This window comes from Lissotriton vulgaris, chromosome 10 (assembly GCF_964263255.1).
Source record: "Lissotriton vulgaris chromosome 10, aLisVul1.2, whole genome shotgun sequence".
Classification (NCBI taxonomy): domain Eukaryota; kingdom Metazoa; phylum Chordata; class Amphibia; order Caudata; family Salamandridae; genus Lissotriton; species Lissotriton vulgaris.
In genome coordinates this window covers 248,815,401-248,838,806 of record NC_141698.1, presented here as the reverse complement: position 1 = coordinate 248,838,806, position 23,406 = coordinate 248,815,401, and the positions used below count along the sequence as shown (strand labels likewise).

Below are 23,406 nucleotides of genomic sequence, written 5' to 3'. Positions count from 1 at the left end.
CCTCAGCAACGTCGGAATCCAGGAGAAGGCACTGGAATGGATCATCTCCTTCCTCGACGGAAGAACACAGAGAGTCCGTCTACCACGTACAAGTCAGAGGACACCGAAGTCATCTGCGGCGTCCCTCAAGGATCCTCGCTGAGCCCCACCCTCTTCAACGTCTACATGAGCCCCCTCGCGGCCATCGCACGCCAACACAATCTCAACATCATCTCCTACGCTGACGACACCCAGCTGATTCTCTCCCTCACCAACGACCCCGCCACCGCCAGAGCCAACCTTCACGAAGGGATGAAAGACGTAGCCGAGTGGATGACAACCAGTTGCCTGAAACTGAACTCAGACAAGACGGAAGTCCTCATCCTGGGCTCCTCGCCCTCCGCCTGGGACGACTCCTGGTGGCCCCCCGCCCTGGGCACCGCACCCAAACCGACAGACCACGCACGCAACCTGGGCTTCATCCTGGACTCCTCCCTCTCCATGACCAGACGTCAACGCCGTCTCTGCGTCCTGTTTTAACATCCTGCGCATGCTACGGAAGATCTTCCGGTGGATCCCCACTGAGACCAGGAAGACGGTCACCCAGGCCCTCGTCACCAGCCGACTGGACTACGGCAACGCCCTGTACGCCGGAACCACCGCCAAGCTCCAGAAGAGACTCCAGCGAATCCAGAACGCCTCAGCCAGACTCATCCTCGACATCCCCCGACGCAGCCACATCTCCGGACATCTAAGAGACCTGCACTGGCTCCCCGTCAACAAGAGAATCACCTTCCGTCTCCTCACCCACGCACACAAAGCCCTGCATGACCAAGGCCCGAGCTACCTCAACAACCGCCTCAACTTCTACGCTCCCAAACGCTACCTCCGATCGACCAACCACGCCCCGCATCCGAAGAGCGACAACAGGAGGAAGGTCCTTCTCCTACCTGGCCGCCAAGACCTGGAACTCCCTCTCGTACGACCTGCGCCTGACCCAAGACCACCTCTCCTTCAGGAAGAAGCTCAAGACCTGGCTGTTCGAGCAGTAGCAGCACCCCCCCCTCCCTCCCCCCCAAGCGCCTTGAGACCCTCCGGGTAAGTAGTGCGCTCTATAAATGTCTTTGATTGATTGATTGATTGAGTATGTGGTACAACATGTTCCCAGGGCATAGGTACCCCGGAGGCCTCCCATGAGCTGAAGCATGTATTATGCCACCCCTGAGAGGCCATCAAAATTGACACGACAAGCCTGCTACAGCAGACTGTGTAAGCTGGTGCTTGCACCACTTACTTGAGATCTAGTTCCCTATATCTATCTAAATCACTACACTTAAATACCTATCAGTCACCCCTATGGCAGGCCGTAACAATCCTGAAGGCAGAGTGCTGGGTTTTATGTGAGAGGGTGCCCCTGCATGAGCAGAGCCCCTCTGCAGCCTTTGGAAAACCATTCTTCGGGGTTGTCTGTGATGCAGCCAGACATACATGTTTAAGTGCATTATAACCTCGCCGTAAATGCTAACTTTAAAAGGACTGCTTAGAAATATATTGTGTTTGGTGCCAAACTCCTTGGAATCATAGCTCCACATCAGTAACTGGTGTGTGAGGTATGATTCCACCCTTTCAAAAGGACATACATGGGTCACCAGTCTACCTGGTACCAGCTTTCTTGACCTGGGCAGCACAAAATGGACGCTGCCAGCCACAGACACAATTCTGCTCTCCTGCTGCTGAGCCAAGCTCGAGCAGAGGAAGGCATGACAATAGGCATCCTGTCATAGGGAAGTTTGACCACCTCCCAGACAGGATTTAGAGTAGTGGAGCTGGGTGGGTGCACTCTGAGAGTGCCAGAAAGTCTGCACTGGAGGCACATTTGGTGTACCTGTGCATAGTCCAGCTCAGACCAGTTCTGGGGGCCATTGGCTCCTGCTCTGGTGCGAAACTGGACAAAGGACATGGGTGTAGCCACCCCTCTGTCCTGCCCCTCCCCTAGAAGGGTCCACAGAATCTTTCCACCCCTTCCCATGGTATAAAGTGGGTTACCTAGCTACAGGACTTTAGATTTTACCTGGACAAGATTCTGCTAAGAAGAAACCAAGTACTTCGACTGCCTGTATGATGCTGAACGACTGAAGAATCTCCCTTGGAGTAAATGAGTTATTCCCCTGCAAAAGCAGGCACCTAAACGCACCTGACCGCATCTGAGCTCCTGAGGACTCCAAATATTTTGCAGACACGGGAGGTGGGTTTCCAAAGGTCCCTGAGGTCGATCTGCCCTCTCAGCAATTCTGAGACCAGTATCCCTCGGGGGACCGTGTAAACCGAACCCCTGTGCACCATGGTAGTTGCATATGCTTAGTGACGATTCCCGAGCCTGTACATTGGACTCCGTGTAGTGCTGGCCCGAGCAGTATTTGCACCGAAGATCTCCACGAGTGTCCTGTGAGCTGATACTTTGTAAATTTGCTTGAGGTCTCTTCGCGATCCCTGGTCAGTTGGCCTGTGGGTCCTGGCGAGAGTCGCCTTGTTAATTCTTGGGCTTACCTGGTTGCGCCAGATGTCCCCTGACTCTCCATTGCTTGGAGAGTACCGTGGACCTTGCTGCCCCACACCGTAACCGGTTTCCTCTGACCGTGTTAGTTGCATTTGCCAAGGCTTGTTGGTGCTCCAGCCAGACATCAACCCCTCAGCTATCGACATCCTGCGTGGGACAGCTCGCCTTCAGACTCTGGTCATCCTCAACGTCTCCTGGTCCCGGTGGCTGCAGAGTCAAGCAACCTTTCTTCACTTCCTAAGCACTCGACATCAGTGGGCATTCGACTACCGAGCCCCTGGTCATCTGTCCCCTCTGCTTTCAGGTTCTTCTCACCTCAAATCCAGTCTTGAATTCCACCGCACACTCTTCGCCCTCCTGGCAGCAGGTCTTCTTTGCAGCACTCCATTGAAAACAACAAAGGTTTCCGACACCACTTGACCCCTATGCACCAAGCTCCTCTGAGATAGGTAACACGGGTACTTCGGTACTCACTGGTGGGTTGGCATTAGAACCTCCTAAGTTCCAAAGGGTTTGTGCGAAGTCCTCTTAGAAGTGTCCTTAACTTGTAAGTTTCTAACCGCGACTTTCCCATAGAGTTGCACGGAGCACACATTTGTGTTTCCTCACTGCACCCATCCTCTGTGGGCTCCCAGTGTCACTTCTCTGGGTGGCTCCTTTGGTTCCCAGCGATTCTACATGCTCTAGGCACTGTGTCTAGTCAAGTTGTGATTGTCATACCATTTTTTTAGTATATGGTTCGGTCTCCCCCTGGAGCCCGCTGTGTATTTAGCTATTTACAAACGTTCTATTGATTCATTTTGTGTGCTTAGTGCCCTAGTCTCGTGTAGAGACTAGTAGAGAGTGTTATATTGATAAATTGATGAATACATTTTTTTTAATATAAACACTGTGTGGTTATCCTTTCATTTAGTCATTTAGGGGGTGATATTCTGGTTAAACAATCTGTTTCACATTCCTTCAAGATTTAGCCTGAAGGCTGTTCTAAATAGCTACCACTAGGATAGCTTTCAATAAGGTTATCTGTGACCTCCTGCATCATAAGGGTTGTGTGGATTTGTACTGGGTGCCCACTTTAATTAGTGGACAGCATATACCAGGCCACCTTCTCACACCATCCAACAGAACCATTAGATCAACTACCTAGAACTGCAAGCAGTTCAGGTAGCATTAAAAGCATTTCTACCTCATCTGATAGATAAAGTTGTCCTAATCTGTTCAGCCAATATGACAAAAAATTTACTATGTACAAAAACTGGGGGACACACTCTTTGTAGCTGTCACACCTCTCTTAAACCATTTGGTGTTGTGCAATTTATCACAAAATCCAAATCCTGGCAGAACACCTTCCACGGACAGACAACATCTTTGCCGATCTCCTCAGCAGAATGAGGCAACAAGTACATGAATGGGAACTTCAGCCACAAGTTCTCCTTCCATACTTCCAAAAAAGGGGGATTCCCACAAATAGACCTCTTTGCCACAGCAGAGAACTCAAAATGCCCAGACTTCTCCTCCGGGTTCCAACACCTTCTATCAAAGGCAATGCCCTATGGATCAACTGATCAGCGATATTTGCTTATGCTTTTCCTCCGCTCCCTCTCCTACCATTTCTGGTTCGGAAACTCAGGCAGACATCTCTTGCATTCATTCTGGTAGATCGCACATGGGCCCGTCAAACATGGTTCACCACCAGAAGCTTCACATAATTTTCACACACAGAAGCATGGAGAAATCAGAGATCCAAGCCCCAAGGAACTCAACCTAGCGTACCACCAGATTGTATGACAATTCTTAAAGAAGCAAGAAAACCCACCACTAGAGCATGTTATGCAGCAAAGTGGAAAAGGTTTGCGATATATTGTTATAACACAATTGATCCGCTAGATGCATCTATACAAAATGTTATTTGTTATCTTTGATATCTACAGCAAATTGGCTTAGCCTACACATCCATTCGACAAAACCTTGCATCAGTAACTGCATAGCTTCAAAAAAGACAACATTTATGCCTATTCAAAGTTCCAGTAATTAAGGCCTTTATGGAAGGCCTTTAAAGAGTAATACCACATAGGGTACCACCTGCACCTTAACATTGTTCTCACAAGGCTTATGGGTCCAGCTTTTGAACTTTTACACAACAGTGCATTACAATTTCTTTCATGAAAGGTTGCCTTTCTCATTGCTATCACTTCACTAAGACGTGTTGGTGAGCTACAGGCATAAGAAGATCACTTCTTTCAACTTCATAAAGATAAAGTGGTTCTTCGCACAAACCCAAAAGTGCTCTCTGTTTTTAATATTAAACAATCAGTTGAGTTACCTGTGTTCTACTCTCCATCTGTTACAGTAGCAGAAAGAGCTTTACATAAACTTGATGCTAAAAGAACACCATTATATTATATTGAAAGGACAAAAGATGTTCGCAAAATAAAACAACTTTTAGGTGCCTTTGCTCCACCTCATAAAGGAAATCCTATCTCTAAATCCACTATTTCTAGATGGATTGTTATACCTCCTTGAGCACATACTACTCGCGAAATGGGAGCTTTTATGGCCTTTTTACGCAACATTCTCATAGCTGACATATGTAAGGCAGCTACATGTTCTACAACCACGCTTATTTACCAAACATAATAGTGTGGATGTATTAGCATGTCAACAAACTGATGTAGGACAAGCAGTGCTAAAAACCTTATCAAACAACTACAACACCCACTCGTTAGCCTCCGCTTTGGGAGAATACTGCTATACAGTCTATGTAATGCATGTGTATTTAGAGCACACATGCCGGATATTGGGCCACATGCATCAAAGAATGAAATTGCGATTCCTAAATACCGAGTTTTAGGGAATCGCTATTTAGGAATCGCAATTCCTTATGCATGTAGAAATCGCAAAACAAATTGTGATTTCTACAAATACCTTAATAGCAAATCACAAATTGTGATTCGCTATTAAGGAATGCCTTCCCATTCATTCCTATGGGCCTAGAGGCCCATAGAAAAAGACTTCTTCGAAGAAAAACAACTTGCAAACACCTGGACCCAATACTAGATGGCAGGAGTATGCAAAGCATGTGAATCTACAGCTCTACAGTCCAAGAACAGATGCTTACAGGGTAAGTGACATAATCCGTTCTATGCTCAGTTTTAAGGTGAGACAGGTAAATCTGAGTTAAACTGTATGCAGACAACCTAATTCTACATTCAGCAGACAGCAAGAATGTGATCTGTAAAAGTGGTTCAAATCTAGCTGTATTCAAGAGGTTTTCTAGTGGATATTAGAATAGTGAGATCCAATTAGAATTAATAATATGTATCAGCACATCACATAATTGAATATTTTTTATAAAGCCCACTCTTGATGGCTGCATGCTTTGGTATCAGTGGGTACCGAAATAATCTAAGCCCTCAAATTCTAACTGCTTCCCTTCTATTGATTCCTGTTCATTATATGGACTTACCCTCTTGGTTTTCCAGAGTGTTTTTTTTAAAGCAGAGCACAGAAGCACAGAGGCTGATGGAATAAGGGAGACTACTGTAGTGGAGCTTCTGGTTCACCTATCAATTAGGGTAAAAGGAGGTGCTAGTTACATCTGTGTATTTCTTGATTTTGGAGCGGTTACCCATATATGTTTCACATGTATGTGTGGCATAACCCTTTGGTCTACTTAATCATGTTTGTACCAGCTGCATGCATATTCAGTGGATCGGATACCTCAAACTAATTTGAATGTCAAAGGACACTAAACATTTCCAAAGACCGTAACAACAATAAGGAGACTATTGCATTCACCGGACAAAAAACAAGTTTTTGTAAACAGGAAAAACTGCCATCATAAAAAGAGGATACACTATTAGGTTAACTCACATTTGTGTTCTCTGCTCTCGGGCCTTAGAACAATCCCTTTAGTGCAGGAAGATGCAGGGCGTATTTTCTTCCTTCTTCAAGGCATATGATTGTTCTGTGGCCCTCCAGTTATAACTTCCAGGGTATGATGCTAGGCTCAGTCTGTCTCTACATACCAGAACCCTTTCCCCGATTGACGCTGGCCTTTCCAGGGACCTTATTTATGAAGGCCTTGCATCAGTTTTGCGCCGCCGGTGCGTCACTTTTTGTGACGCACCAGCGGTGTAAAAAATGCGCCTTGTTGCGCCATATTTAAAAAGTGACGCATCTAAGTAGATGCGTCACTTTTTAAACCCCTGCGCCACATTATACCTGCGTTCCCCGGCAAAAAGCCTCGTAATAGTGACGCAGTGAAATCTATGAGATTTCACTGCGTCACTTTTAGGACGCTGTTGCATCAAAATCTTGCGCCTGCTTCACAGCAGACGTAAGACTGACGCAAGCCCTTTCACATGGGGCTTTCCCCATGTGAATGGCCGCATCGCTGGAGTTGCGTCACTTTTGTGACACACTCCAGCAATGCGTCACTTTTGCGCTTACAGATACGTCAGAAATACTGACGTATCTGTAACTCCTTGCAACATGATGCGTCATACATTAAATATGACGCATCAGGAATGTCGCAAGGAGTGCGCAGTGAAAAGTGACGCATCGCTGTTTTCACGCAGCGATGCGTCACTTTTCATAAATGAGGCCCCAGGTATCTTGCACCACTTAAAGATGAGCCCAAGTGTTCCTGGAACTGCTTACGAAGGTTAAAGGAGCAGTTTTGATTTCTGCCTTAGCTTGCTTTTTGCTAGATGTACGTGGCTTGTAAAGGAAGTGATTTCTAAGCGTTCAAGCCTGCAAATTGGTCATAACATAGCTGCCACGATTCTAACTGTACAGAACATCCGTAACAATAACCCGCAGGCTCTGAAAGCAGTTGGCATTTTCACGCACCTACTACAGGGCGTCATTCATTGTTTATAAAACAGGTTCCAAAGTCTTTACTATCTAGCTTTTACTACACTGTACACACTAATGAATTTCTCATAGTCCACAAGTGATTACTGGGTTTAACATAAACAAGCATAATGCCAAAAAACTAATGCTCTTACCTTCAAAAACAAATGTTTTGCATAAAGATCTTGTTTCCTAGAGCAAAATTACATTCAGGGAATCTAAAAAATCTGTATTTGTGCAACTTGCACAATCAGCCTATACTTTTGTCCATCTATCCACATGCCATTCGAATTTGCTCAACTATGTGCTGGTGCTTTACAAATATGGCAATCAATCAGAGCACAAGAAGGACTAAGATCTATAGTGTAGAATGTATGTTGTTCTGTAAAGTTATGTTGTTTTTGGCTGTTTTCTTGGTCCTAACCCTGGTGCCTGCCCTCTCTTCACCAAGTTGTATCATCGTGGTCAAATTCCTATATGTCTCTATACTTCGTTTCACTTATCAATGAAAATTAGAAGCTCAAAGACATATGCTGGTCACATTTTTATTATAAGAATTAGCGTTATGCACTGCAGCAGCTGTTCATGTTGTATCTAAGTGCGGTCTAGAAAATCAGAGCCCCAGGGACCAATTGAACTATGGTCATTTTTGCAATTTCACATTATTTTTAATTCCTTCTTAGCCTTCTCAAAGATGGGCTTTAGTGCAACTAGGGGTGAACTATTGCATTTGTACAATTAAGGATGACCTGAAATCACAGTCCCCGGTACCGCAACCCCTGACGTAGAAGCAGGAATATTTACTGCTCCTTTCTTACTATTGTACCCAATCTGAAATGTTTCCCAACTTTCTCTAGCATTCTTCCTGTTTTGGTAAGCATGGTGCCTTGTTGCTCCCGACCCCTAGGTATCGTGCTAAGGAAAATAATGCCTACCAATATAATTCCATGCAATCCACTAAAAATTTTCTTGCTCTGCTGGCGTGTGGATCCATCGCTGTGCATCATGTGTCCGTGCATACTGAGGCAGTGGATTGATTACTGGTTCTCCTTAGGTAGGCCTTTAGTTTATCAGTCATTATGAAATCAATTATATGTAACAAGGACAGAGGTCCAGCCTCTTGTAGCTGTTGCTTGATGCAAGCGTCCTTCACATTTTTGATTAGCCCGCACAACATCCACTCAGAATTGAAACTATCATTTTGGTGTATGGAGGATTTCCTGTTCACTCTTGGCATTCGCACCTGTCGCTCAGCAATACAAAAAACTATGGACACAGCTGACCCACAATTCATTTGTCAAATAATCAAATGTGTAACCTACTTTGAGACCTCATTGAAACGATAATATAGGCCACATTTACATTTCAGCAAACTCCACTTGGTTTTAAACAATGTTTTTAAATATGTGATACTAATAGTTTACACCTAACTGATTTTAGTATGCAAAGGCAATCGGCCAAATTCATCAAGCCGAAAACGGCTCGCAAAGGGCCAGATTCTGAGAATCTGGCCCTTTGCGAGCGCTATTTTTGCATTTGGGATTCATCAACCCAAATGCAAAAATCGCAATTTTAGAAATCGCATATTTGCGAATAATTGCATTCAAGGAATCTCAATTAGAGATTCCTTAAATGCAATTCAAGAAGCATTTAAAAATTGCGAAATCGCTATTTTTGGCCGCTATTTACCGCGAAGTCTGACTTCGTGTTAAATAGCGAAAACTGAGAAAAATGCACTTTTGTGCATTTTTCTCAGTTGTATGTTACACACACACATGTCCTTTGGACATGTGTGTGCGCAAAATCAGTCTACATTTTCATTTCAGGGGTGCTACAGGGTGTCCTTTGGAAACCCCTGGCACCCTTGAAATCGCATCCTTATTTGCGATTAGCAAATTGCTAATCGCAAATAAGGAATAACTCCCCATTCATTCCTATGGGCTTTAGGCCCATAGGAATGAATGGGGAGTTATTCCTTATATGCGATTAACAATTTGCTAATTGCAAATAAGGAATGTGTAGGAATCGCAATTTATTTAGCGATTCCTACATGAATCTTATTTTGTAAGTCCTTAATAGCGATTCCTTAATAATCGCTATTAAGGACTCGCAAAACGGGACAGTGATGAATCTAGCTGAATGTATTTTATGTTTCGGAATATTGTAATGGTTTTAACTAACTATACAATAAATCATTTTTCACTTTCACTGTTCACTGTTGCAATTCACAAGTCAAAGAAGTCTCTGTCTCTGGCATCACAGTAGATGGGGTAAATTGTGCAATGGGTTTCTAGGGTTGGGTATGCATCCAAAATCAAGGGAAAGGGAATGGGGAAAAGACACACAAGTTGAGTAAACTCCTTCTTCTTTGAGCAGATCTGTCTTCGCCTATCTGCACTTCGTTATAATGTGACAGCGTGACTGTGTTAAGGAACAACAATATATATCAGTAATCTGGGTAACTCAAGACTGTAGCTAAGTAGCTTACAGAAAAGCAGCTATTTTTCAGCATGTGTTTAAAGTGATGTTTAGGTGTGTGCTCATAGTATTCTACAAATACAAATAATGGTATTTCAATATTGGGATATGCTAACTATTACTCTTTTACCCTTGTGTGCAATATATCTATTTAATTCAATATCGGTTTACATATAAAATAGTGATACAAGGATTCCATTGTGCTAAAGTAGGACACAAGTAAGATTTCAGTTACTACTTTACAACTGTGGTGACAGTGGCATTACAGTACTAAGGGCAGTTATCTCCACGACCCATCTTGTGGATCAGCTTCTTCTAGTCTTCTTGAATTTATAAGAAATGAGGGCCGCCAGAAGGAAGATCCAACAACATTGCATCCTAGGGCAGATCAACAGTGAGGTACATAAGCAGGAGGCGAAACACAGCTGAATGTAGCTGCAGGTAATCCTGCTGGGAACCTCGAAACAAGCATTTACGATGCAACGGTCTCGCCTTTGCAAAGGTTAGAGCTATTGGCATTGTAAATGACAACATTTTTATTTATGTGTTGGTTTTGAAAACAGATAAATAAATAGCATTGTTATTCACAATGCCAACAGCTTAATCTTGCAAATGCGAGAATATATTGTGCATGGAGAGGGACAGTAAGGAGGCATATGCGCTGAGAGGGGCAGTGAGGAGGTATTGTGCGCTGAGGGTTCAGTGAGGAGGTATTGTGCACTGAGGGGGCAGTGAGGAGGTATTGTGCATTGGGGGGGCAGGGAGGAGGTATTGTGCACTGAGAGGGCAGTGAGGAGGTGTGGTGCACTTTAGAAATAATCTGGCATGCATCACGAGAGGGCTGTGGTATTGGTTTCAGACAGTGGGATCTCGCCAGGACACATTATTTATTTATTTATTTTGTGAATTTGTAGAGCGCAGCTATCACCTTACAGGTATCCTGGCGCTAACATCAATAATAATAAAGAATGCAAAAATAACAATAATAATTATTATATTAGTAACAATAATAATCCGGATGATTATAATGCCGATAATAATAATAATAATACTTAATATTATAACATTACGCATCTATGTGCGTGATTTTCAGGGGAAGCTGAGAACATCTCCTACAATTATGCACCGTTTATTAACAGAATGCCATATTTCCTAGCGCGCACACGCCAGCTTGTGCCACTGTACTGCCCGTGCCGCATAACACCCAAGCACAAATGTAACACAAGCACCGCATATGCTATCATATATCACATATGCACTTTTTAACATGCACATTGGCATACAAACACAAGGAAAACTAGAACAGAACTATACATTTGCATATCAGTAACATAATAAAGAAATAAATACACGCGGGTAGCGTGCAGCGATACACAAGTACATATGTGAAATCTAGCAGACAACTCGCTATCTAACTATTAACTATAGATTTATAAGCATAGCCCCCACAGTCACAGGAGTAACACTCGTATGTACAAAATGCGCAGAACAGACATGAGCACACATGGCAATATCCGTAGGACAACGCTTACCCGGAGGGGCAAAAAACGACTCCCAGTGTCTTATATGCACACAAATTACACCAATACACACACCCAAATACGAGCGGCCTTACCCCAAAAATGTATATGGTCATAATAACAAACACACATATCCACACTCGTCAACTCCCATTTACATAAAATTCACAACAGACATATACCTCACACTACACCAAAATGAAAAACATAAGACAAAATATACCAACACAAACAACGCATACACTGGTGCCCGGAACACGACAACACACCAACTCACGTTTTCAACGCGCTGGCTTTGGAACGCAGTTTAACTACTCGGAACTATTGTAGACTTGGAAACAACGCTTTCAGTGTGTCTCCTCGTCGAACTCTCGCCTCATATAGGAAAGCAAAGCATGTATGGGCCATGGAGGGTGGGAGCGGCCCAACTTGAATTCACACAAGAAAACACCAGTACCCGGTGAAAGTGTGGTGTGTGGCAGCGCAACTCCTTCATGACACCATCTGCCACATTCACAGCAGACTTGGCGCTACAAAAAGAAACTTTCCCTCTCAATTTGCACAGCGTCCGAACCCACAACTGCCGGGCTGTATGGTGTGCACCAGACATCGGAGCATCTTTTTTTGTAACGCACTCCAAAGTAGAAAAAAAATGGTGCGTTGCCTTTTTAGTAGCGCTTGTGCAGGCAATAATTCTGCATTGTTGCATTATCTCTGGGGGCTGCTTGGTGCTCTTTGCTTATGACACAAGGCGCTCTGGGGGGTGGTTTCTGCAGTTGACTATGATACCAGCTGCTGCTTCTCCTCCACCCCTTTCACACGCAGACACACAAACATGGTGGTGCTAGGCTGAGAGGTAATGTGCAGACACCCTTCAGGTGGGCAATGACGAGAGTTTGCAGTGGCAGCCGCTAGTGGGCACTGTCAGCACGCTACACCAGTCAATCCAGACTATATGCATACCAACAGCAAGAGGAAGTCTTAGAAACAAGACAAGCGCTCGCCAAGCAGCCGGCACCCGTGCTTTACTTTTAACATTAAAAGTAAAGAGCGGGTGCCGCGATTATATAAAAATTAATGAAATAGGAAAAACATCTATTTCTTCACTTTTGGTATAATCGTGGCACCCGCGCTTTAGTTGTAACAATAAAAGTAAAAGCGCGGGTGCCGCGATTATAGTCAAAGTAGCTCGCCACGACGTTCTGCTTTCTCTTTAAGAGCCGGACTTACTGCTGGAGTAAAAGGTTAATTATCTTCTTTATGGGGCCATCTGTTTCGCCCCATAAAGAAGATGAGGAACCTTTTACCACAGCAGTAAGTCAAGGAACCCAGTCTGAAAAGTACGGGGCTTAAAGAGAAAGAAGTACGTCACGGCAACCTCTTTTCCAATGGCTTGCCACCGTAAAGCATGAACAGTGATGTCAGCCAATGGAAAAGAGGGGCGGGGCTTAACCTCACTAGTGAAAATACCTCTATCTCATTAAGTCTCGCAAGCGCAGTCTTAAGCTAGCCGAGACCTAAAAAGACTTAAAACTCGGTAAGATGCTGAGCAGTTCTAATGCGATGACTGAGAAGTGAAGATAGCTCGTACAGGCACTCTAAACTACCAAAATACCAAGATGGCCCCTATTCCAATTCTTGTTTGGGATCTCACAAAACCAACTTATATTCTGGGAACAAGTTTGCTGTATTATATAGGCACTTATTATTTGTCTGTTCTTGGCAAAACCAGCTGCATCCGATGAGGAGTCCAACCTTAGGGTATATGGTATCTTTAGCATGTAAAATGCTGAACATAGCTATAGAGAAGCAAAATCAAGCACTCTAAATATGAAAGGCTAACATCTAAATCCGTGTCTCTTTTCCCATCGACTCCAGTTGTCCATCTCTTTTGAGTCATGACATGTGCTTAGCCAATAGAGAAGGCATTAGTGTTCCTGACAGGTTTGCATCCAGCTACCCTTGAATTGCATACAGTCAGAATTGAGGCCTCCCCCCACTGCTACTGCCACAGAGAGCTCATCACAGACAGGACCATAGCATTCTGGTTTCATATCTGTCATCTTTGGTTGTCGTAACAACTGCTAATGCATTACATGGCCGCAGATCCTGAATGTGGAGACCATTTCAAAATGCAATGTCCATGGTTTTTGTCATCACTCTTTGGGTGTGGATGTAGGGGCAGAGTGATGGATGTAAATGCACATAAACCAAAAATTGCTCATACCATAAACCACCTTTACTATATAACTTACATATCTACCTACAGCCTCAATCCAAACTCCAACACCAATGATGCATTTACCTCCGCACTCCCACAGCCTATTCCTGTCTCACCATCTACATCTACAGCACCATTGTAACTCACATTCACTAAGGTGTTTTATCATAGCTTAGAATCAACAGAACAGAAATATATTTCTTGAGTGTTATCTACAGTTACAAATACAGCCAAGAATATGCCATAAGAGTCAAATTTATTTATTTATTTTATTTATTTGAAAAGTTTTATATAGTGCTGGCTAGACCCGGAGGTATCAGAGCGCTTTACATGAGGACGACAAGCATTGTTTCAAAGCATAGTTACAAGTTACAACATTGCAATAGCATACATGATTTATCAAAGGCTACACTTGGTTTCTGTACTATAAATTTGCTGTGCAGTATCAAAAGGGTGGACTAGTGGTGCCCTTAAACTTGTCTGACTGGCAGTCAATGGAGGCCCAAAAGGTGCTGATGAGATAACTAACATTTATACAGTAAGCTCATCGTGGTATGGTTTGTATTATAAAATGGTTTTTGCATCTCTTAATCACTGGGGAAGCTGTTGTTTAAAGCTATTGTGCAAGAACTCTTACTATCACTTGATAGTAATGACGGGCACTTTACAACCAATAGACTGACGTTGAACATCTTAAACAAACCTGCATCATCATCATCATTATTTTTCCTGTATCCTCAGATTGGCTGTGGTGCAGACGTCTTACATGAGAGCATGTCTCAAACATCCTCTAGCATCAGTTGAGTCTGTTTTTCTTTGTACTAGAGTCTTCATAGTCAATCAATCAATACATTCTTTAATCGATTTAAATGTAAAACCATAAAAGATATACATTGCACATAATAAAAGAGTTCCTTATCAGTTACAATATCTGAAAATCAAATCATGGAACTTAACAATAGGTTTTAAAAAGTGATCAATAGCAAAACAGACAAAATAATCTGGTAAAATTTGCAAAACCAATCAACACTGGTCTACATTTGTTAAAACAACAAAACTTAAGTAAGGGCACTAAATAGTGGTGACACATCAGTATAAAAAAAGTTACAAAAAGAGATAAAGTGCATCAACGATTCTGTGGAAATTTCATTGCAGGGGCAACATGGTGACAATTCAGAAGAAGACCAATCTTTGAGGAAGAAAAGTTGATGAACAATCACCTTCCTGAAGCTACATAATCAAAGCTACACCAAGGGCCTGCTTACCAGTATGGCAGTCCGAGGACTGCCATACTCTGGGGGGGGGGGGGGGCAGCTGTGGAGGATCAGCCACCGCTGTACCCCTGGTCCAACAACTCTATTACAACTAGGGCAGTCGGACTGCTATTACACCGCCGCAACCACTAGGGATCTGAGATCCCTGGCGGTGGCACATCGCTCTTGAGACCACAATATGCCAAGCATATTACGAGTTTTATCTCTGCCATGGTTTACATGGCAGCTCCTACTCCATGAAAACTGGTAGAGAGGATACAAAGGGGGACCTAAATGGCCCCTTGTGCCTCGTGCCCATGGGGTGCATGCAGGGGGGAACATGTGGTGCTGCCCGCCTGCATGCATGTACCCCAATACCTGCATGGCATGGACTGCACCAATCTATACCGTGCAGGTATTGTTTTAACATTCCCATTGTGGTGCCTGTTTCATAGGCACCACCGTGGGACTGCCAAAGAACCATCCACCAGTGACAGAAAAAGTCGTAATCTCGTAGGCCGTGCACACACAGGTTTAGCGGTGTGGTAGTGGGCCAACAGCGTGGTGGTCCGAGTCCCACACTGCCAAACTCGTAAACAGGCCCAAGAGGTATTGACTAAAGGCAGATACACAGAAATGGATTCAAGAGAATTGGAATTTCTTAATGCTATACATGGGTTTTTGAATCTCAATAAATTTCTTCTGCATGCGCCTGATTTCAGCAAGAGATGTTTAAGCTCGTAGTCTATAATTGTGTACAATGCTATTTGGGTCAGTAATAAAACTAGGCCTGCTGACGTTGACACATAAATTGTTAACCTAATTTGGCTAGTGAATATTTGTAGCGTCTCCCAGTTTGAGACCATCATCAATAGTGGCCTAATCGAAAGAAGTTGCAGGGGTGGACCAGATGGAAAGCAAAAATAATCAAGGAGCTGTCTTAATAAGATCTTCTAAATAATCCAAACCCAATTCCTCATGAAAGGAAAAATGGCAGCTAATAAAGGGAAGACTAAGTATGTACCAACAATTAATATGCCCCGCAAACCTGAGCTGTAGCAGATAGTGTGTACATATTTCTATTTATAAATTTCATTTGTGTTTTAGAGATTTCCTAGTTTACAGGAAAAACTAAAAACAGCACCTATGGATTGTAAAAACAATTTTCTTGTGACAGACAAACAGAGGACCAAGAACCTATGGAGGTAAAAGTGGATCTAAGATTTGAGAAAACATCAGTCTTCTCAATACAATTGCCCTTGATAACCATCTTTCTAGTCTTGGTGGACTTGGAAACGCAAATCATCACATAGGATGTAGAATGATTTATATCAAGATAGCCTATAAAATTGACGAAAGTGTCAACTATCTTTTTCAATCTGTTAGATATGTGTAAAAATAAAAAAGCATTGTCTGTATAAGCAAAGCAGAGTATTGGTCTGTTATCCATTTGTGTCATGTCTTGGCAAGTGGAGATAAGATGAGCTTTCAAATCAGTTATGTACAAAATAAAAAGAATTGGGGCAAGGACAGACCCTTGCCACACTCCTCATCCCCCTTAAAAGAAATCTGTGCTCTAACCCATTACTCACAAATGTAACTTTGGTGGAAAGATTAATGTGCAAACGTTGCAGAAAAGTAACTTAAGACATGTCAAGATCAATTGCTAATAAAATAGGCACATATTTTGATCAGTTTACACAATCGAAAGGGCTGCTGGGGTAATTAAAATCCATATGTACTTCACAAAGATCAGTTGCAAATTCAAAATATGTCATCTTAGGCCCTGCTGGGGAACTAGGCAGAGTCAGTGTCCCAGGTAATGAACCCTCAGCAGATGTTCAGAAGTTTAGAGGAAATTAAGTTGTTGTTTAGAATTCTCTCTAAACTGAGCATCATCATCTGTCTTCTATATGAGAACTTGCCAGTTATCTTTGTGCAACCATACTCATACCTGTGTCACAATGAAGCCCCTTTTACAATCTACATCTGTGGCAAATTGGTTACAATATTTCCGTTGAGCTTGATATTCAGTGTCACTTCTTCTTTTGTTTATTATCTTTTCATTGAGTGTACTTCACAAAGATCAGTTGCAAATTCAAAATATGTCATCTTAGGCCCTGCTGGGGAACTAGGCAGAGTCAGTGTCCCAGGTAATGAACCCTCAGCAGATGTTCAGAAGTTTAGAGGAAATTAAGTTGTTGTTTAGAATTCTCTCTAAACTGAGCATCATCATCTGTCTTCTATATGAGAACTTGCCAGTTATCTTTGTGCAACCATACTCATACCTGTGTCACAATGAAGCCCCTTTTACAATCTACATCTGTGGCAAATTGGTTACAATATTTCCGTTGAGCTTGATATTCAGTGTCACTTCTTTTGTTTATTATCTTTTCATTGAGTGTTTAACATAGTCACAGTTCAATACACATATACAGTATCCCATTAATAATTGTATCCACATTAAGATTGGCAACTACATAACTATTATTCTTTTTACTTGTTCTGAACAATTGCCCAATGTCACCGTTGATGCTGCGTTGCCTGGTGAGATTCTGTTAGCACCCAGTACTGTTCTGTGAGATTTAATGCCATGAGGACAATTCAGGTGGGGACAGGGTGATGTGGAGTATTCTGGGTGGGATAATACATGTGCATGGGCATGGGAAGTGGTGGCTGTACAGGAATGGTATTCCAATTTACACTGCTAGCATGTTTTTTTTTTCAGAGAGTGCTGGTCTAGTCACATGTTGGGTCACTCCTTGCAGTCCCTCTGCGTATGCACAGTGCAAACCAGAGTAGTGTAATTGTGGCAACAACTGCTCCTATCTACTTCTGTAGATCAAAATGTTTTATTTTTGCAATTATGGCTACATGGGTTAGATGGGCTGTCCATATGGGCTTGAAATGCATCCCAAATGTTGAGCCATATCACAATGCTGACTCAAGTTTGAGATGCATTGCACACACATATCCAGACCATAATGCTCATATTTTTTTAAAATGTATATATATTTTAAGGCATGCGTCTTTGTAGAATGAAGAGTAGGAAGTGCTATTGATTATAACATGAAATACAGTTAGAAATAAAATGAAGATACTGAAAGAATCTGAAAAAAGTACTACTTGGTGTAACACAAGTTATTAGCAAAATTACAAACTATTCAAAGTACATCAAGTGCATACTAGTCATTTTACACTTTTGCAGTAAAATATTCCCTCATCGGGCTTTGATATGTGATTAGCACATGTAAGACAACTTTGAATCTGAAATCAACACTTCTTTGACACCCATATGCATTTATCTGATCGCTATTTGTATTTTTTCCCTCTGTATCAAAATTTAGATATGGACCCCAGGTGTTTGTACAGAATGTCGGAAAAAAATACTGTGTGGATAAAATATTGTGTCAAGAATGTCGAGAACAAAAAGTTTGTGAAGGTATGTTGCTATGGGTAAGCAAACTTTAACTATATTTTACTCCACATATATGTACCTTGAAGATCTGTATATCTTTAAGGTACGTAGATGTAGAGTTCAGAATAGTAAATCTATACTTGCCTCATTGCACTTACTTTATAGATATTTTGGTTCTCAATATTTTTGACAAAATATTCTGTCCACACAATATTTGTTTCCCCGATATTCTGTCAGAGAACTAGACCCAGCCATTGTCAGTTGTCGCCTGGCAATCATGTTCCAAAACTCTTTTTTTTGATGTGCATGTTTATATTTTATTTTCTAACAGATGAAAAGGCCATGAAAAAAATACAGAAAGAACATGTTGAAATACTGCCCCTGCAGAAGACAGCATTAAAAGAACGTCAGGAGACCTCTGGCAGAGAAGAACCCATTAAGGGACTCAACAACCCAGAATACAAGCAGGGATGCTCCACAAGAAATTTGAAAAGGGTTTCCACTAAGTTTGAGAGTGAAGTTCTGAGTACTCCTAGGACCCAGTTGAAGTTTACGACAGATCAAGGGATTGCATCTGATTACTGCAGCAATAACTTTAACATGAAGGAGAATCCATCACAGTTCTTTAAAAAGCACACTCTAGAAAGTTCAATTATTTGTGCTAAATGTGGTATAAGTTTTAGTTCTGATGAATGGCGTGCTAAACACCAAAACATCCACACTTCAAGGGATATGATTTCCTGCCCAAACTGTGGAACTAAAGTCTTTCAAAAGGACTCTCTCTCAAGTGTTCAGGTGGACACTGTAGAACAGAATCAGTATCACTGTACAGAATGTGAGAAAAGCTTCCAGAGTGATGATGATCTGGGGAAACACTGGGCCTTCCATCGAGATAATCCACACTGGTGTGCAGTATGCGAGATAAGCTTCCGAAGTCGGCAAGACCTTAAGGCACACCAGAATTTTCACAAAGAGGCAAGGCTGTTTCAATGTAAGGATTGCGGGAAGAGGTTTAGGGCTAGTTTTGAGCTGGTAGCTCACTGTCAGACACACAATAAAAAAAGAGAAGAACCAAAAGAAACCTTTCATTCAAGGAAAGAAGAGAATATACAAAGAGGAGATGCCATACCACTGTACTGTATGTGAGAAGTGTTTTGATTATGAAACAGAACTAAATATACATGAGTGGTTTCACTTAGCGGAAACTCCTACTGCCCCAGGAAAAGTAACAGATGGCCCACTCAGAGTTCAATGCTGATGTTCTAGGTGGAAATCTGCTCACCTGAGCAATGATATCAGTGTCCCAAATGTAAGGAAGCTTTTTGAAATCTGTCAAACATTATAGCAGACCCACCTAAACACAACTGTGAGTACCTTATAGATGGCCATAAATCCTTACCACCATTTTTCATTTTGATGAACTCCATAGGTTGCAAATGGTAGAATCAGACCATAAATATCCTGAGTATGTCAAAGGTTTCACCAGGCTACCCAGCTTATGTTGGTACGAAAGACTGTACCAAGTGTAGTGAATAAATGTGCAAAGTGTAATAAAATATATCCATAGGTAGTATTAGTTGATTGCAGACTTAGGCCCAGATTATGATTCCCACAGTATTGTCAGTGTAGAAAACTCCACACCTATAAATTCCAGTACCATGGGGTGACACCCCCTAAGTACTGTCGAAATAAAGATCAACTGAATTTACCGTCCGGAATTCGGCATGGAATTAACCTTTTCATGTTGTTTAATGAAGACATTTATTACCTGCTCTGGGCAGGTGTTAAATGTCTGCAGGAGGCCTGAGCATGGCAGACCAGGGGGTGGATGAGGCGGATGAGAGAGGCAAGGGTAAGGTATCACCAAGCAGGGAGAGCCTATATATTTCCCAAATACCTTTGGGCAGGGTCTGGCGAATGTACTCAGGTAGCTCTGTGGCCCATTCCTCAAAAAGATTTTACAGATCAAAATTTCTGGTCAAGTGTAGGAACTCAGGCCATTTTATAATTCTGTGGGGTAGAAATCTACATGGGTAATCTGCTCCACACAACTTGTATTCGGTGTCTTAAAGGCTTATTTATCTTTTGGCAATTGTGTTACATCAACCAACAATTAACGTTGTCACATTCTCCCCAATTTGGATTTTATACTAATCTATAGTCTCTAAATATGGTGGATAGGTCTTCTGCCCGTGTGTACTCTAAATACTGCAGACAGGAAATCCACCCATATAGACATTATGGGGTGGAGGAGACATCCTTCAACATTTAAGTATACAAAAAGTGATGGATGGAATGCTTTAATTAACCTCAGCCACTGGTAATTACTCTGGGCCGCATTGCAGTCCATCAATTGTTTGAGCAACAGATCACCTCAGTTTGCACCCAGCCATATGCAAAACAATCTTGACTCTTCTCCGATGTAAACTTTCCAGCCCAAACTGCCAGGCCTGGTCCCACATGAACCAGAAATCAAGCAACCTAAGACCTGTTTCACTCTAGTTAGAACTCATCAGCTAGGTATAGCTTGATTCCAGTGACAGAGTGCATGGGACACACGTCTGGGAATACTCGTCCCACTTAGGGTGACACACTAAAGTATACAAAAAGTGATCGATGGAAAGCTTGAGTTAATCTCAGCAACTGGTAATTGCTTGCGGCTGCATCTCAGTCCAGTGTTATTGTGCACACCATGCCACCCATTGGCTGAGATTTCTTTTGCTAAACAATTTTAATGGGGTTTTGCAGCAAAAAAAAACTGATCTTCACTGCAACATATAAGACACTTCGATATGGACCCGTGAGAACACCTGGGCCGATCGCCCAGAGGATACATTAAAATAATAAAAAACCCTGTTCCCACCCATCCCAGTACATTGACTCAGTTCATTAAACCAAACCATTTGCCCCATATACAGTTGTGTTTCGCAGGGCACCCACTCATCTCGAACACAGAGTTTTCTTGAGTGGCTCACCAATCTACTCCTGTCTCCATTTTACAATTGATGGGCCTGTCAGAGTTTTCCATGCCATCACAATGTCTCTTTTTTGCCACCAGGATGGGAGCCATCCATCCCATCCATTACTCCCAGGAGAAGAGCGATAGGGGCTGAGGAGAACCATACAACCCAGGATGTCCCTCATCTCTGCTACAATTAATGCCCAATATTCGGAGAGGGGGACACAGGACCAGACCATATGGTAAAAGTATGCTGGCTCTGTCGCACACCGGGGCATCGCGTCTACAGGAGGAGCCCAGCTTTGAACAACTGCATAGGAGTAAGCTATGCACCATGAAGGTAGTACATTTGAATGAGGTGGAGCCTATCCAAAAGAGTTGATACCTTGGGGCCATCAGTACGTCACTCTAGTCTTCCTCCTCTAGGGGGCCAACTCATTGCTCCCAGTGGGTTCTAAGGGGGTCCAGGATGGACAGGGTATTGTTTATTAAGGATCTGTATATCTGGGATTTTCCCCCCTTCCAGAGGCTTCCCATAAGGAGTTTTACCTCGACTGGACTAAACTCAGAAAATGTTGTGTAGTTAGGGATGTGGGTGATTAGGGCATGCCGCAGTTGGAGGTACTTGTAGTACTGGGAAGCGTGCAGGGCATACGTTTGCTATAGTGTTTGGAAGGAGACCAGGTGCCAGTGGCTGAGATTAATTTAACCGTTCCATCTAACACCGTGTTGTATACTTTAGTGTGTCGCTCTAAGTGGGATGGGTAGGCCTAGACGTGTGTCCTGTGCACACTGTGCCACTGGACCCAAGTAATACCAGGCTGATGAATCGCAACTAGGGCTAAACCGGTCATAGGTCATTTGTGTTCCAGTTCAGGGTGAACCTGACCTAGCACTTCGAGCTGGACTGCTCCCATTGGAGCAGGGTCCAGACCGATTTGCATATGGCTGGGTCCAAAGTGAGGTGGCATGGTGTGCAAAATAACAATGGACTGGAATGCGGCCACCTAGTAATCATCAGTGGCTGAGATCAATTCCTCATCCAATGAGTTTTTATTAATATTTTTGTACAGTTTCTGGGATACAAATCTCTGGCTTGGTTTCATTTGATTAATGGTCCAGGTATGTGTTTAATTTAATACTTGCAAGCCCCTCAAAACATTTTGTTAAATGCTAAATTCTTTAAAACTAATGAACTGATTTACACCAAACCAAGCAAGCCACTTCCTTGAGGAAGTTCTATTTTCATGAAACTTTGGTATATAATCCATTCAGCTTTTTTTAGTGTATCGGAAAGCAAAGAATGCTATGAGAATTAAAGTGGTCAATGTCACTTTTTCGACATCCCCTTTTTAGACCCTCATTTTACGGATCTGAATGTAACTTGCCCTGCTAAACCCAAATTGAATGTACTACTTTTGGGAAGGTTTTGCGCAGATTCAACAAATGGGGCCAAAGTGATTAAGAAAATAAAAAAATACAGCTTTTTCAATGATAAATCTGGCCTACCCTTTGTTAAACAAGGGGCTACATATATATGCGATTTACTGAAAGGGGTTGAATACAGGGGCTACATCCCCCTTTAATGGCTCTAGTTATGAAGACTGTCTTTGCCTATGAGTGGACAAAACCCCCTAATCACACATAGAACAATATATATATGTGGCTACTAGTCAGGGGAATGGGATCTTGCTCAGTCAAGGCAGAATTTCAATGTAGGTTCCCCAAGCCTGCCAGGTATTTTCTCCAAATGTTAAACGTTAGATCAAATAACCAGACAAGCCTATCCTGATTTGTTAAAGGTGCAACGGTGCAGCTTATTTGTATCCCTCAGCAGACATAAAATGCCAGTGCGTGTCACCCATCCTGGCCCTTGTTTATACCTAACTCTGCTATACCCTGAACTTTATATAATCAGAACTCCAGCATAATGTAAATGCAGGTATATTTAAAGCCCTACAGTTATAAATAAAAAAAGCTGGCCTAAACAGAGCTCTTTCATAAACCAAGCCTGTGAATATCCAGAGATGTGGCAAAAGAGAGCCCTGGTATGTTCAAAGTCTGGTATTTTAAGAAAAGTGTAATTATAAGAACTTTGCTGGACTCACACTTCTGACATCAAATGAGCCCTGGCATAATCTGAGAAGCTACTACCACTATAATA

At 42.6% G+C, this 23,406-nt stretch overlaps 1 pseudogene across 1 annotated transcript in view; it reads left to right on the top strand.

Moving 5' to 3' along the window:
- Positions 1 to 19,674, top strand: part of LOC147685048 (uncharacterized) — a 127,103-nt pseudogene extending 107,429 nt beyond the window's left edge. The window contains exon 4 of the transcript XR_015300751.1: positions 18,615 to 19,674. The product of XR_015300751.1 is annotated as an uncharacterized LOC147685048 (transcript). The remainder of the gene's footprint in view (positions 1 to 18,614) is intronic.
- Positions 19,675 to 23,406: the final 3,732 nt, after the last annotated feature.